This window comes from Notothenia rossii, assembly GCF_949606895.1.
Source record: "Notothenia rossii genome assembly, chromosome: 1".
NCBI lineage: Eukaryota > Metazoa > Chordata > Actinopteri > Perciformes > Nototheniidae > Notothenia > Notothenia rossii.
In genome coordinates, this window is record NC_136912.1 from 33,339,476 (window position 1) to 33,352,628 (window position 13,153).

Below are 13,153 nucleotides of genomic sequence, written 5' to 3' on the forward strand. Positions count from 1 at the left end.
GTAGCGGGGACGGTTTTTTCTTTTTCTCTCTCACACCAGATGAGGGGAAGATAAAAAGGGTATTAACACACCAGTTAATATTCTTTGAGAATAAAATTCTACACCGTCGATTTTTTCTCCGGATTAACGACAGGTGGGGAAGGATTTTTTCTCAGCAATGTACCTGTTACGAGCGGGTCCTCTCCACGCCTTCACCACGGCGAACGAGATGGACGCTTCTCTCCCTCACACCAGAGGAGTCAGGGACTTGGAGGCTCGGCTCTGCGGCTGCGGGTTGAAGATATCAGGCACAGACTCACACCAGGTCTGCTCGTCCTGCCTCGGGCTGGAACACGCCCAGGAGGCCATCGACAACCCCGGCTCGTGCGGGCATTGTGCCCTCTTCACCATCAAGAGCCTCCGCCGACGGCTAGAACGCCAAACTAGCTTGTCGGGACAGGACCCCCTCATGTCCGCTGTTTCGCCGGCCGGCAATCAAGACATGGGGGCGTCCGCCGCGGTGATTGAGCCCCGCGCAGTGTCAGGCTGGGGCTCAATAACAGCGGCAGCTGCTGAACCGGAGCCCCGCGCCGTGTCAGGCTGGGACCCGGTGGCGGCAACAGCCGCGAGAGCGGAGCCCCGCGCTGTGTTAAGCTGGGGCTCCCAAATGGACCTCACCATGGTCTCGCCCGCGGATGATGTCCTGGAGTTGGACTACATGGAGGACGAAGAGGATACCTCTGAGTTCCTCCTGTCCGACTCGGATGAGCAAGACGATGATGTCTTCGTGTCATCAGCTCAGGCTGCAAAGCCGGGAGCGATGGCTGCTCTCCCGGGCGATAGCGCACCAGCTTCGCCCTGTCTGAGCATGGACCTGCAGGCCGTGTGTCAACGTGCCGCGTCCAGGCTGGACATCCCATGGCCTGAAATGGCCAAGGAGACCTCCAGGTCTCGCTACGAGGGGAAGACTTTGCCCCACGCAGCGAGGACAATGAGGCAGCTCCTTCCAGTCTTCCCGGAGATGCTGGATGAGGTGTCGGTCTCGTGGAGAGACCGCCCCTTCAGTAATAAGGCCCCAATCCAGGGTGCCTCCTCCCTGGACTGTGACGGTATGGAGAGGCTCGGCCTGCTGCGCATGCCGCCCATGGAACCGCTAGTGGCAGCCCACCTCCAACCAAGGCTGGCTCTGACACCAAGCAGGAACCCCACGCTACCGGTGAAGGCAGACCGGTTCCAGTCAGCGATGACGGAACGGGCCTATAAAGCCGCAGCGTTGTCCGCCAGGGCACTCAATGTCTCCTCACGGCTGACCGCCTACCAGGCGGAGCTCTGCGAGGACCTATCGAGCAAACCCGGGCCGGCCGTATGGGACGAGATCGCAGCGATCACGGACATTTGCCTCCGTGTGCAGCGCTGTGCAGTCCAGGCCACGGGCAAAGTCATGGGCATAATGGTGGTACAGGAGAGAGCCAGGTGGCTCAACCTGACCAACCTCCCAGACCGGGAAAAGGAGGATGTTCTTGACATGCCTATCGTTCCCGAGGGTATTTTCGGCTCCGCTTTAGTCTCGATGCAGCGGAGATGTGAGTCGAAAAAGAAGGAAGACGAGGCCCTGCACCTCTGTCTCCCCCGAAGGGTCCAGCCGCTACCTGCGACGGTCTCGCGGCAGTCCTTCGCCCAAGTTGCCTCACGTTCTGCCCAGTTCAAGGTACCGAGGCAGCAGAGGCCACAGCCCGCCCCGAGTCCCCAGCCCAGGCAGGAGACGAGGACGAGCTGGCCGAGGAAATCTCCGGTTTCGGCAGCTGCTGTTCAGGCACAGCCGACTCAGATTTTCGGTCACCAGACGAGGAAAAAGAAGCGGGCGGCCTGACAGCCTCCTCTCCTCTCCTCGGTGACAGAGCTGGAAGTTCCCTGTTCCCCAGCTCCAGATGTGTTTTCGGGGTGCCACCAGGCCTCCATCTTCCCGCCACCTCGAGTGATGCCGCAACGCCATCCTCAAGTTCGCGCCAGAAGGGAAACAGACTTAATACCAGAGACAGCGAGTTCTGCTATCTGCCTAAGTCACAAAAACACATGTCACAATTGTTGTTGTTTTCAAATAAACCATTTTTCACTGTCGCATCCAGGCTTCAAGCCGAGTGCGCAGTCCAAAAAAATGAAAAGAAAGACAATAAAAACAATAAACAGTCTGTCGCCTGTCCCTCTTTTGAGAGCAGCTACGGCCTCTCTCAAAAGGCGGATAATAGACGGGTCTGTGAAGGCACCACCGCCATGCGCATGCGCAGTGACGACTGGGGTTATAGAGCCGCTACCGTCAGGCGCATGCGCAGTGCCGGCTGGGGTTGTGAAGGCGCCACCGTCACGCGCATGCGCAGTCTCGGTGGGGATTGTCGAAATGGGGTACCATCGTGTTCAGAGACTAGAGGGCCCCATAACACAACAAATAGAGACTCAGAGGCCCGTCTACACTACAGGCATCAAAAAATGCTTTCAACGCTTTGCCCATTCACTTGAATGGGGTGACGTAGAAGATTTTTAATCTTTGCCGAACTGCATTGTGGGGAGCATGGCATGGCTTTGCAAGCATCACGAGCATCCATCGGCATCAAAAGTTGAACAATGTTCAACTTTTGAGGCTCGATGCTTAGCATCAGCCAATCAAATCCCATTTATGCAAATCCCGCCAGTGCAAGCGCGGCCAATCAAACCACGTGCAAGCTGGGAGAGCCAGACTGCAGTTCATTTCCTCATATTCCAAACGAGATATTACGGTAGCAAATCACCCGGTTCTTTACGACCAGAACTATTTACCGGGATACAAACCGGAGGAACCAGGCATGGAGGGAGGTGGCAGAGACAGTGGGTCGGAACAGGAGGCTATTACGCAGACAAATGTCCTCGTAAAGCACCTGCTCAACCTGGGTTTCATAATAAAGACAGAAAAGAGCATGTTGTGCCCGGCAAAGACTGTACTCTTCCTGGGTTTACACCTGAACTCGGTGCCTTTTACAGCCCGCCTGTCAGCGGAAAGAGTGAAAGCTTTCAGAGCTTGCCTCGCTCATTTCCAGCTGCGCAAACATGTTCTTTTCAGATCATGCCTGCGGTTACTCGGGCTCATGGCGTCAGCCATCCTGGTCGTACGACTGGGACGGTTACACATGAGGGAGTTTCAGCGCTGGGTAGCCTCTCTAAAACTAAACCCCACGCGTCATGGAGCGCGGAGAGTGATGGTTACTGTGAAATGCGTAATGGAACTGCGCCACTGGCTGCACCCGACTTTTCGGGTATGGGACGTGCCTATGGGTGCTGTCCTTTCACGGAAGGTGGTCACCACAGACGCATGTCTGACAGGCTGGGGAGGTATTTACGAAGGTCGTCCGGTGAGGGGTCTCTGGAGCAGAGACCTCCAGCGGTCGCACATAAATTACCTGGAGCTTTTAGCGGTGTTCCTCACCCTAAAACGCTGTCTGCCTTTTCTCAGAGGACACCATGTCCTCGTGAGGACGGACAATACGACCACAATATCGTATATAAACCGACAAGGGGGTTTGCGCTCTCTCCAGTTACACATGCTGGCACGCAAACTGATCTTGTGGAGCTGCGGCCGTCTCCTCTCTCTGAGAGCAACGCACGTACCGGGTGTGATGAACCTCGGGGCAGACCTGCTGTCCAGAGGTGTACCACTGTATGCAGACTGGACTCTACATCCAATGGTTGTGAGCCAGCTGTGGGTGCGTTACGGCCGAGCCGCGGTAGATCTGTTCGCATCAAAAGAAAATGCTCACTGTCAGCTTTTCTTTTCAATGCGCGATCAAAACGCACCATTAGGCGTGGACGCGCTCGCGCACATTTGGCCTCCGGTCCTCCTGTACGCATTTCCACCCCTGGCGCTGATACCCCCAACTCTGGCCAGAGTGAGGGAACGGCGACACACAATGATCCTGATAGCTCCGCAGTGGCCTGCAATGTACTGGCTGGCGGAGATATATCAGCTGCTGTGCGGTCAGCCGTGGCAGCTCCCCCTACGCAGAGACATACTGTCTCAGGCGGGGGGGACGATCTTTCACCCACACCCGGAGCGCATGGCCCTATGGGCCTGGGCCGTGAGTGGTATAATCTGAATGCAGTGGGTCTCCCGCAGAAGGTGATAAACACTATTCAGAGTGCGAGAGCTTCCTCCACTAGGTGTCTTTATGACTGTAAGTGGAGGGTGTTTGAGGACTGGTGCCTTCAAAAAGGGCACACCTCTTTTCAATGCCCTGTGGGAGTGATTTTATAATTTCTACAGGACCTAATTGATAAACACAGAGCTTTCTCCACGATAAAAGTCTACCTGGCTGCTATTGCTGCATGCCATGTGGGTTTTGAGGGTAAGACGGCCGGCCAACATCCTCTGGTCTGCCGTTTTATGAAGGGAGCTCGCAGGCTCCTTCCTGTTTCCAGGTCACTGGTGCCCTTATGGGACTTGACAGTGGTTTTAGATGGGCTCACTCGAGCCCCATTTGAACCCCTGGAAGAAGCTGACATGAAGCACCTGTTACTCAAGACAGTGCTGTTACTGGCCCTGGCATCCGCCACGCGAGTCAGTGACATTCATGCGCTATCTGTAAATCCTTCATGCACTCAGTTCGCCCGAGGGTTAACGAGAGTGTTGCTGAAGCCCAACCCTGCCTTTATACCTAAGGTGGTTGGTTCATGTACCCCCATTGACATTGAGGCATTTCCTCCGCCGCTGTGTCCCTCCGGGGAACAGCAGCCGAATTTGCTATGTCCAGTCCGTGCTTTACGCACTTATATGGACAGATCAAAAGAGTTTCGTCATAATGACCAACTCTTTGTGTCCTGGGCTAACCCTCAGAAGGGCAAGCCTGTTACTAAGCAACGGCTCTCTCACTGGATTGTGGAGGCAATTGCTTTGGCTTACACGAGTCAGGGTCTGCAGGCACCTTCGGGTTTGTGTGCTCATTCGACTCGTAGTCTGGCTACATCCTGGGCTTTGTTCAGGGGTGTTTCCATCCAAGACATTTGTGCAGCAGCGAGCTGGTCCTCGCCGCTCACTTTTGCCCGCTTTTACAGATTAGACGTCTCTGCTCCCAGTGTGGCCCATGCAGTGCTGGGCCCCCTGCTGAGTTAGAGCTCTAACTGTTAAATTCTGGTTGGGTTTGGTGATTTTTGAGATAAGCTCGTCTGGCAATACGGGAGCTACAATATCCCATAGTGAGACATCGAACGGAGTGTTACGAATGAGAACTAAAGGTTACTTACGTAACCCCAGTTCTCAGAGTAACATGAAGTGAGATGTCTCACCAGATGGCCCTCCTTGCTATGGTGAAGCGAGAAGAGGTGCTTATTTTGAATGATGCATGCGGCGTAGCGCAAGCTACTTATAGGGGGTAGATTCCCTGACGCTGACGTCAAGATCACCAGCCAATCAGGATTGGCGTAATGAGATTGATGCTTCTGTTTGCTCCGCGATGAGGCGCATCCCATAGTGAGACATCTCACTTCATGTTACTCTGAGAACTGGGGTTACGTAAGTAACCTATAGCTTTCAGTGCAATTCTTGTCGGCCCAAACTATCCGGAAGCAGACGAAGGAAACGTTGGACACATTGTTGATGGAAACGTTTCCCGAACAGTCCGAAAGCCATTCATGGAATTATTATTGTCAAATATATCATGATGCAGCAATGTGTCAAAGCACATCCAACTAAACCCAAGATTTGCCATCTGAGCCATTACCCAGACATCGTTTGTTGCGTGAATGCAAAAATCTGCAACTCAACGGCAAACAAGACAAATCTAATCTTTCTCTGCAAGAAAGTTTAGAGAGGGCACAGCTTAATAAATTACTAATGGTATTTATTAACAAAAAAAGTAAGATCAAACAAGAAAGCTTAAAGCTAATGGTACAAATATAGCAGGTACAGGCTCCGTTCAATGCTGGCAGTAAAAAACAAGTTATTACATTTTGGAGTTTAATATGTATCTTAAAATAGATTGTTTAGCAATGCAGCAGCACGTACAGAAAACACAGCAACAAGATTCTTTAGTGTACAGGAGGTGAATAGGATAGTTGCCCTTACAATTTAATCAAGGGGTATCCGACTGACGGGAAGTTTGTCTCCTCTTTTTCTGAACCACAGTTTTCCCTAGGCACACAAAAGGAGATTAAAACCACTAACCCTGGTGAAAATAGGTCTGAGCATCATTTAACAAGCTTAAAATCTTTTTAGAATCCTATTCAGCTGTCTGGCCAGACTTACTCTTGAACACTGACATCAGGAGGGTAAATATAGTTGAACCACTCTCTCAGTATGAGAGAGGAAGGGACAAACTATTAGTGGAAGAGATATAATTTCATAGCTTTTGTGGATGGGATAACTGGCACTGTTAAAAGACTGCTGAGACCTGACTGTACAGGATAAAAGGAGGTGCTCAGCATCTTAGAAGGGGGCAGACGGGGTTGGCAGAAAGTGGTGCAAGTATTTTTATACTTTTCAAATGTTGGTATAACAACACTAAAGTGTCATTTTTGACATGCGCTTTATCTGGGTGACCTCAAATATATTTAGAACATTCAGAACCCAAACTAGTTTTCATCATGTGTTGTTCAAAGAGCATCGGAAGACAAGCAGCTGTGTGTGCTTTGCGTCGGTGTTGTCACATCCTGGCCCTGGCTGATCGCCTCACTGCCTCACCTGTGTATTTTCACTCCCTGTTAATCACCTGCCCGGCCTCAATGAGCCTCAGCTGTCCCTAATCATTACTCCTCACCTGTGTATTTAGTCTGTGCTTTTTCTTTGGTCAGTGCCAGTTCGTCTTGTCTGTATAGCAGAAAGTGCTCCATGTTACTCTCCTGACGTAAGCTATTGTTCTAGCTAGCTGTTTAGCATTTGTACCAACCTAATTGGTTGTTTTTTTTGTTGCTTCTTTAGTAGTTTTCCGCCAACTTAGTTGGTTGTTTTTCGTTACTTCCAGTCAGTACATATTTTGATCAAAGCCTGTTTTATTTTTACCTTTTGGATTAAACGCTTGACGAAAGACCTTTTTGCCTGGTTGTGCTCTTGAGTCCTATTTTTTGCCCGTACTTGTGTCTGATAGGTGTGAGGTTTTGTGAACGTATAAGTGTGGCTCTGAAAAACATACTGTCTTGTTGAAAATGTGATTAAGGTAAGGATGTCATGAGTTAGACAATCTTGCAAACTATTGACTAAAGGTCTGAGCACACTGGGGACAGCACCCACTTTTTCTGATGTTCTGGTGTAGCTCACGAATATCCGGGCTAAGACCTTCTCCTATGATCCCTGGGTGGTCCGATTAGTAACTTGAGATGCGAAAAAGAGCTGCAGTCAATTGACGACGTCCAAGACGGGTTTGTTTATCGGCTTTCATGTGCAGCAATCTGTTTGTGGAGATTAATACAAATGTGTCCCCAATTTTGCTTTTCAGCATATTTTTTTGATCTTTTTTGCTTTCTGCACGTTGTGTTTACCTGCATTCAAAAAGCTTGCCTAAACGTGATTGCCCTAATCTCTAATACAAAACGTCTCAGACCGTAGCCTGCAGTGCGGCCCCTGGCCAAATTGGGGCCCTAAGCGACATTTTGTTATGGAACTCATGGTGGGGAAACTGTGGCGTGCATTATTGCGCCACATTTGCACATAGAATGAGGCCCTCAGCGCAATATGATGCCCTACACACTGCGTGTGTTTTGCCGGAGGGGCGGCCCTGGTTGCCTGGATATTCTGCATTCGTATGCAGGGATCTGTTTCTAGAGATGGTTGGTAATATGAGCAAGAGTGACAATATTTTGGGAAGAAATTGTGGTGAATCGGTGGGTAAACCAACCGCTGGATATTCCCCTAGAGACTGTTTGTGTCCCCTGTGAAACCAAATGTCATCATTTAATTTACTCCCATAACGAACATCGAAACTACGTATTTTAAGCCAAACCTTTATATTTTTTTGGAACCTTACCGTGTAGTCTCAATGCGTTTTTATTTATTTTTTCTCTCAATTTCAATAACCAAATATTAAAAACGGCAACTATTTCCCTCGAATTGTGTCGGAGGCAGCGATTGATTGGAAATCCATATGTGATCAATAACCTTCGATATCTTTGCTTGAAAAGGCAATAGATTTTTTACATAAGCTGCTCCCCCACACACACACTTACACTTACCTTTGCTGGTTAGTGGATCTAGCTGAAGTGGAATAAGGGTTGAATCCACATGCAGGGTTATAGCCTAATGGACATTCTGGTTATTATGTGTCTATGTGTGTGGACGAGAAAGCCTCCTTCCTCAGTCTGACAGTAGAGTCGACGCTCGCGAAACAGAGGGCCTCATCATATAACTTTGCGTGGGGTGTCAAGTTGGCCAGGGATGCATGTGTGTGACTGTGTGTTTGCCAGTGCATGTGGCCAAATTTGTGAATGCCATCTGGCAACCAAAAGGTAATATCAGGTGAAAATAACATCGCCTTCCAACTGTCAGCAGCCTCTGAAGACTGAGCACACATTTACTTTTAATGTAGTACTGAATGAACACGCACACACATAGACTATGATAAGATTTAACTGGCCAAAATCCTCTATCTCAGCAAAAGGGAGGCACTGATTCCTCAAGTCAGCACTTCAGCAAAAATACTAGGAGCCTCTGCTGCGGTGGACAGCTATCGACAAAGCGCATATTTACTGTTCCTCAGTTGTGTGTGTGTGTGTGTGTGTGTGTGTGTGTGTGTGTGTGTGTGTGTGTGTGTGTGTGTGTGTGTGTGTGTGTGTGTTATTTACCAGGTGTCCCACCCTATCAATATGAGTTGGACTGGAGCATAAATGTGACAGATGTGACAACGGTGTTACTGGAGGAAAGGCCAGAGTGGAACAGAGCAGGCCAGTCATACTCTAGTATAAGATTGTGAAACGTAATGTCCTTTTGTGAAACTTAGGAGCCGTAGCCTTTAAATGTGCATTTTAAACATTAATATGACAGAATTAAATCTAAATATATGATATAGTTCTACATGGATTTTTTGGGTAATCTGCAGTACAATAGACTGGTGCACACCAATAAAAAGTAAGGTATGGATGTGATAGATACCGTAATTAAATTAAATATATTTAATATTTCAAAACGTTTTCTAAAAGTATTTGATAAATGGTTGAAACAAGTAGCTTCTGCCAAGTGTTTTTTTGCTAACTTGACTAAAGCAACTTGAGCATGTCATATGAATTAACTTGTATTATGTTTAAGTGTTGCCAAACTGATGACAACAATGGGCTGCCTCGCGTCACTGCTTTCTTTTCTGTCACTTCAATGATTTTGAATTCTGAATGGTGCCACCGTTTTTTAACGGAGCAGCACTTTTCCAGGACACTGCTTTTTAAATGATCTCTCTCCATCCCTCCTGTTCTTGCTACAGTGACCTCTGTAGACACCTCCTAACCCATCTGATCTCTGCTGCAGCCTTACTTTAAATGAGCCAAGCTTTATAGATCAGCACCTTTTGTACAGCACCCACATGTACACACTGAGCTTTTGTCCCTTTGTTCAGGTACCTGAAGGAACCTGCTTTTGTCTGTCGTCAAGTTGGTAACAGAGATGTTAAGCCAGCTAATGTTGTTATAAAACTGCAGAGTCATTTATGTAATGGCTTGCTTTAATCATGTTTAACATCCATTCCGTACAATCCAATGATTAAACTTTTCCTAAGAGTGTGGTTTGATCGTCAAGTTATTTTTTATAGTTTTTTGAGGCATTATAGCTTTAAAAACACCGGTGGCTCCTCCCTTATTTACAGTAAAGTCAACCATCTCCTGGCTGAAGCTTCATATGAATAAACAGTGGCGGCTGGTGGAATTGCTTCTAGGTAGGGCTGTGCCACATGAAATCCATTTCAGCAAACATCCCAGTATGACTTAATGCAAAAAAAAACAGGAGTTTTCAGTGTTCATTTACCAGTCTTACATTTTAATGCCTCCATAAACAATTTAAGCATTTGAGACTGAGGACTATGTACAATGACTTAAAACAATGGCATTAGCAATACTTGCATACATTTCATTTCTGTTATGTTTATATGTATTAATGTGGAACCTACTTGCAGCAGGTCACCCTTGAAAAAGAGATCAATGATCTCAATGGGATTCACCTGTATAAATGAAGGTTTGAAATGAAATGAGCAATACTTGCATACACAAATGTATATATATATATATATATATATATGATCTATATAATATATGTGTATGGAAATATATATATATATGATATATATACAATATATGTATGTATGTATATCCATATATATATATATATATATATATATATATATATATTATATATATATATATATATTACAGAGCAACGGTATTGTTAAGTATTATTATTTGATGACGCCCTTAGTCTGTGTACTACGGTAGCAGTCGCACTGTTATTCTGTTCTTGTATGAAGGTACGTCCTAATGTGACGTCACTACGTTGACTGTTGTCAGTCTGTGAATAAACTTACCGGAGACATGCTGAAGAGAATACCGAGTCTGATTTACTTATTGTTCATACGCGATTCATGTGCACCCAAGCTTAACAGGTTATGGGCCCAGGCAGAGTTGGACACAAACCGACTTGGAGATAAGTGAGTTAGATTATCGGAAGAAGTGTTACGCGACGTATTACGCGTTAGCCAATTAAGCTAACAAGCTAGCTTAGCAAGTGAAGTATATTAGCAAGCTAGTAGCCCTCGCGGTAAAGTTGGCGTGCAAAAATGGCAAGCAGAGAAACAGGTCTCCTGGCACCGCAGCTCTTATTCAAAGGATGTGAAGATAAGTATGACCTTTGGGAAACAAGATTCCTAGGCTGCTTACATACTCTGAGGCTAAAAGAGACTATCTTACATGAGCCCACCGGTGCTGACCAAGAACAGCTAGATGCAGATAGAAGGAAGAATGCTGATTGCTATGCTGAGCTAATAAGGCTGATAGATGATAAGAGCCTGTCGCTAATAAGACATGAGGCCGCAGATGACGGCAGGAAGGCTCTGAAAATACTGAAAGAACATTATTCAGGGAAAAGCAAGCCGAGGATAATAAACTTATACACGTCGTTAACGAGGCTGCACATGGCAGACAACGAGAGTGTTACCGACTACATGATAAGGGCAGAGAACGTGATTACAGCCCTGAGAGATGCAGGCGAGACCATGAGTGATGGACTGACCATAGCCATGATACTAAATGGGTTACCAGACTCCTTCAAGCCATTCGCCGTCCATGTAACACAGAACGAAGATAACGTTACGTTCACAGACTTTAGAAGAAGATTAAGGGTCTATGAAGAGTCGGAGAAAATGAACACAGCAGAATCCATAGATAATGTGATGAAAACATGTGCAAGGCAAGGCCGAGGCACCAAGACGCACGCTAGCAACAGAAGAGATGAAGATGCCAATGTGACGTGCTACAAGTGTGGAATAAAAGGACACATATCAAGAAAATGTTTTCGAAAAGTGTGGTGCGGTTACTGCAAAAGGAATACACACGATGAATCACTCTGTAAGAAAAAGGGGGGAGAAGATGGTGCCAGAAAAGTCGCAGAGGAACAGAATGGCGACCAAGACCATCTCTTCAAGGCCAAGCACACAAAGAGCGGGAAACCACCAGACAACATGAAGATGAAAGGCATCATGGTGGACGCAGGAGCGACATCCCACATCGTGAACGACATCGGAAAGTTTAAAAGCTTCGACGATTCATTCCAGCCCGAGTCTCATTCAGTGGAGTTAGCTGAAGGGACCAAGTGCAATGGAACAGCACAGAGAAGAGGAACGGCGGTGATATGTCTATTAGACGACGCCGGACGACAACACAGAGCACAGCTACGGGATGCACTGTACATGCCCTCATACCCACATGACATCTTTTCGGTGGCAAGAGCAACAAACGGAGGGGCGACAATCACCTTCAAGAACGGGGACAGTCACATGGTTACCAAAGACGGCAGCAGGTTTGACATCCATGAAAGTGTAAATTTGTATTACTTACCAACTGTTGAGGGGAAGGTTGACCAATGTAAAGGGTGTCACGACATGCAAACTTGGCATGAAATTTTGGGTCATTGCAATTACGAAGATGTACAAAATTTACAAGGTGTAGTTAAAGGCATGGAGATAAGAGGAAGTGCAGTCAAACCAGCTCAGTTGTGTGAAGTGTGTACACAGGGCAAGTTCACCCAAACGAGAAATAGGGAGCCAGACAAAAAGGCTAAGATGCCCTTAGAACTAGTCCACACAGACTTAGCCGGTCCCATGTCAACACCAAGCATAGAAGGGCACAGATATACACAGTCTTTTACAGACGACTACTCTGGTACTATTTTTGTGTATTTTCTAAGGTCCAAGAGTGATACAGTGCAGGCCACAGAAAGGTTCTTAGCAGACATAGCACCTTACGGAGAAGTTAAGTGTATCCGTTCAGATAACGGCACTGAGTTTACAAGCCGAGACTTCCAGGCACTGTTAACCAAAAATAGGATTAGACACGAGACGTCTGCACCCTATTCACCCCACCAAAATGGTACAGCAGAGAGAGGTTGGCGAACTCTCTATGATATGGGCAGATGCTTACTGATAGAAAGCAAGTTACCAAATAAACTATGGAACTACGCCATACAGACAGCAGCTTATGTAAGGAACAGGTGTTACAGTAGGCGCACAAAGAAAACGCCATACGAGCTGTTCACAGGCAAAGAACCAAATATATCCAAACTTCAGACATTTGGGTCAGTGTGTTTTGCTTACAAACAAGAGAAGGGAAAGCTCGACCCTAGGTGTGAGCAAGGTGTTTTCATAGGCTATGATAAAAATAGCCCAGCTTACCTGGTGTATTATCCAGACACAGAGAGGGTCCAAAAGCACAGATTGGTAAAATTCACAACAAAGGGGGATAAAGAAAAGGAAACACAAACACCAGAGTCATACAATGAATATGGTGATAGTGATGTACATCCCAGGGTCAAGGACAGCGATGAAAATGTTGTTGATGAATGTGATGTGGGAAATGTGCCAGGTCAAGATACTCAAAGTGGTGCTTCTCGGACTTTACCTGAACAGACTGAACGTACACAGCCGGGTAAAGTCACCGAGACTCCAAACAGAAAAAACCCACCCAGAACCAGGAG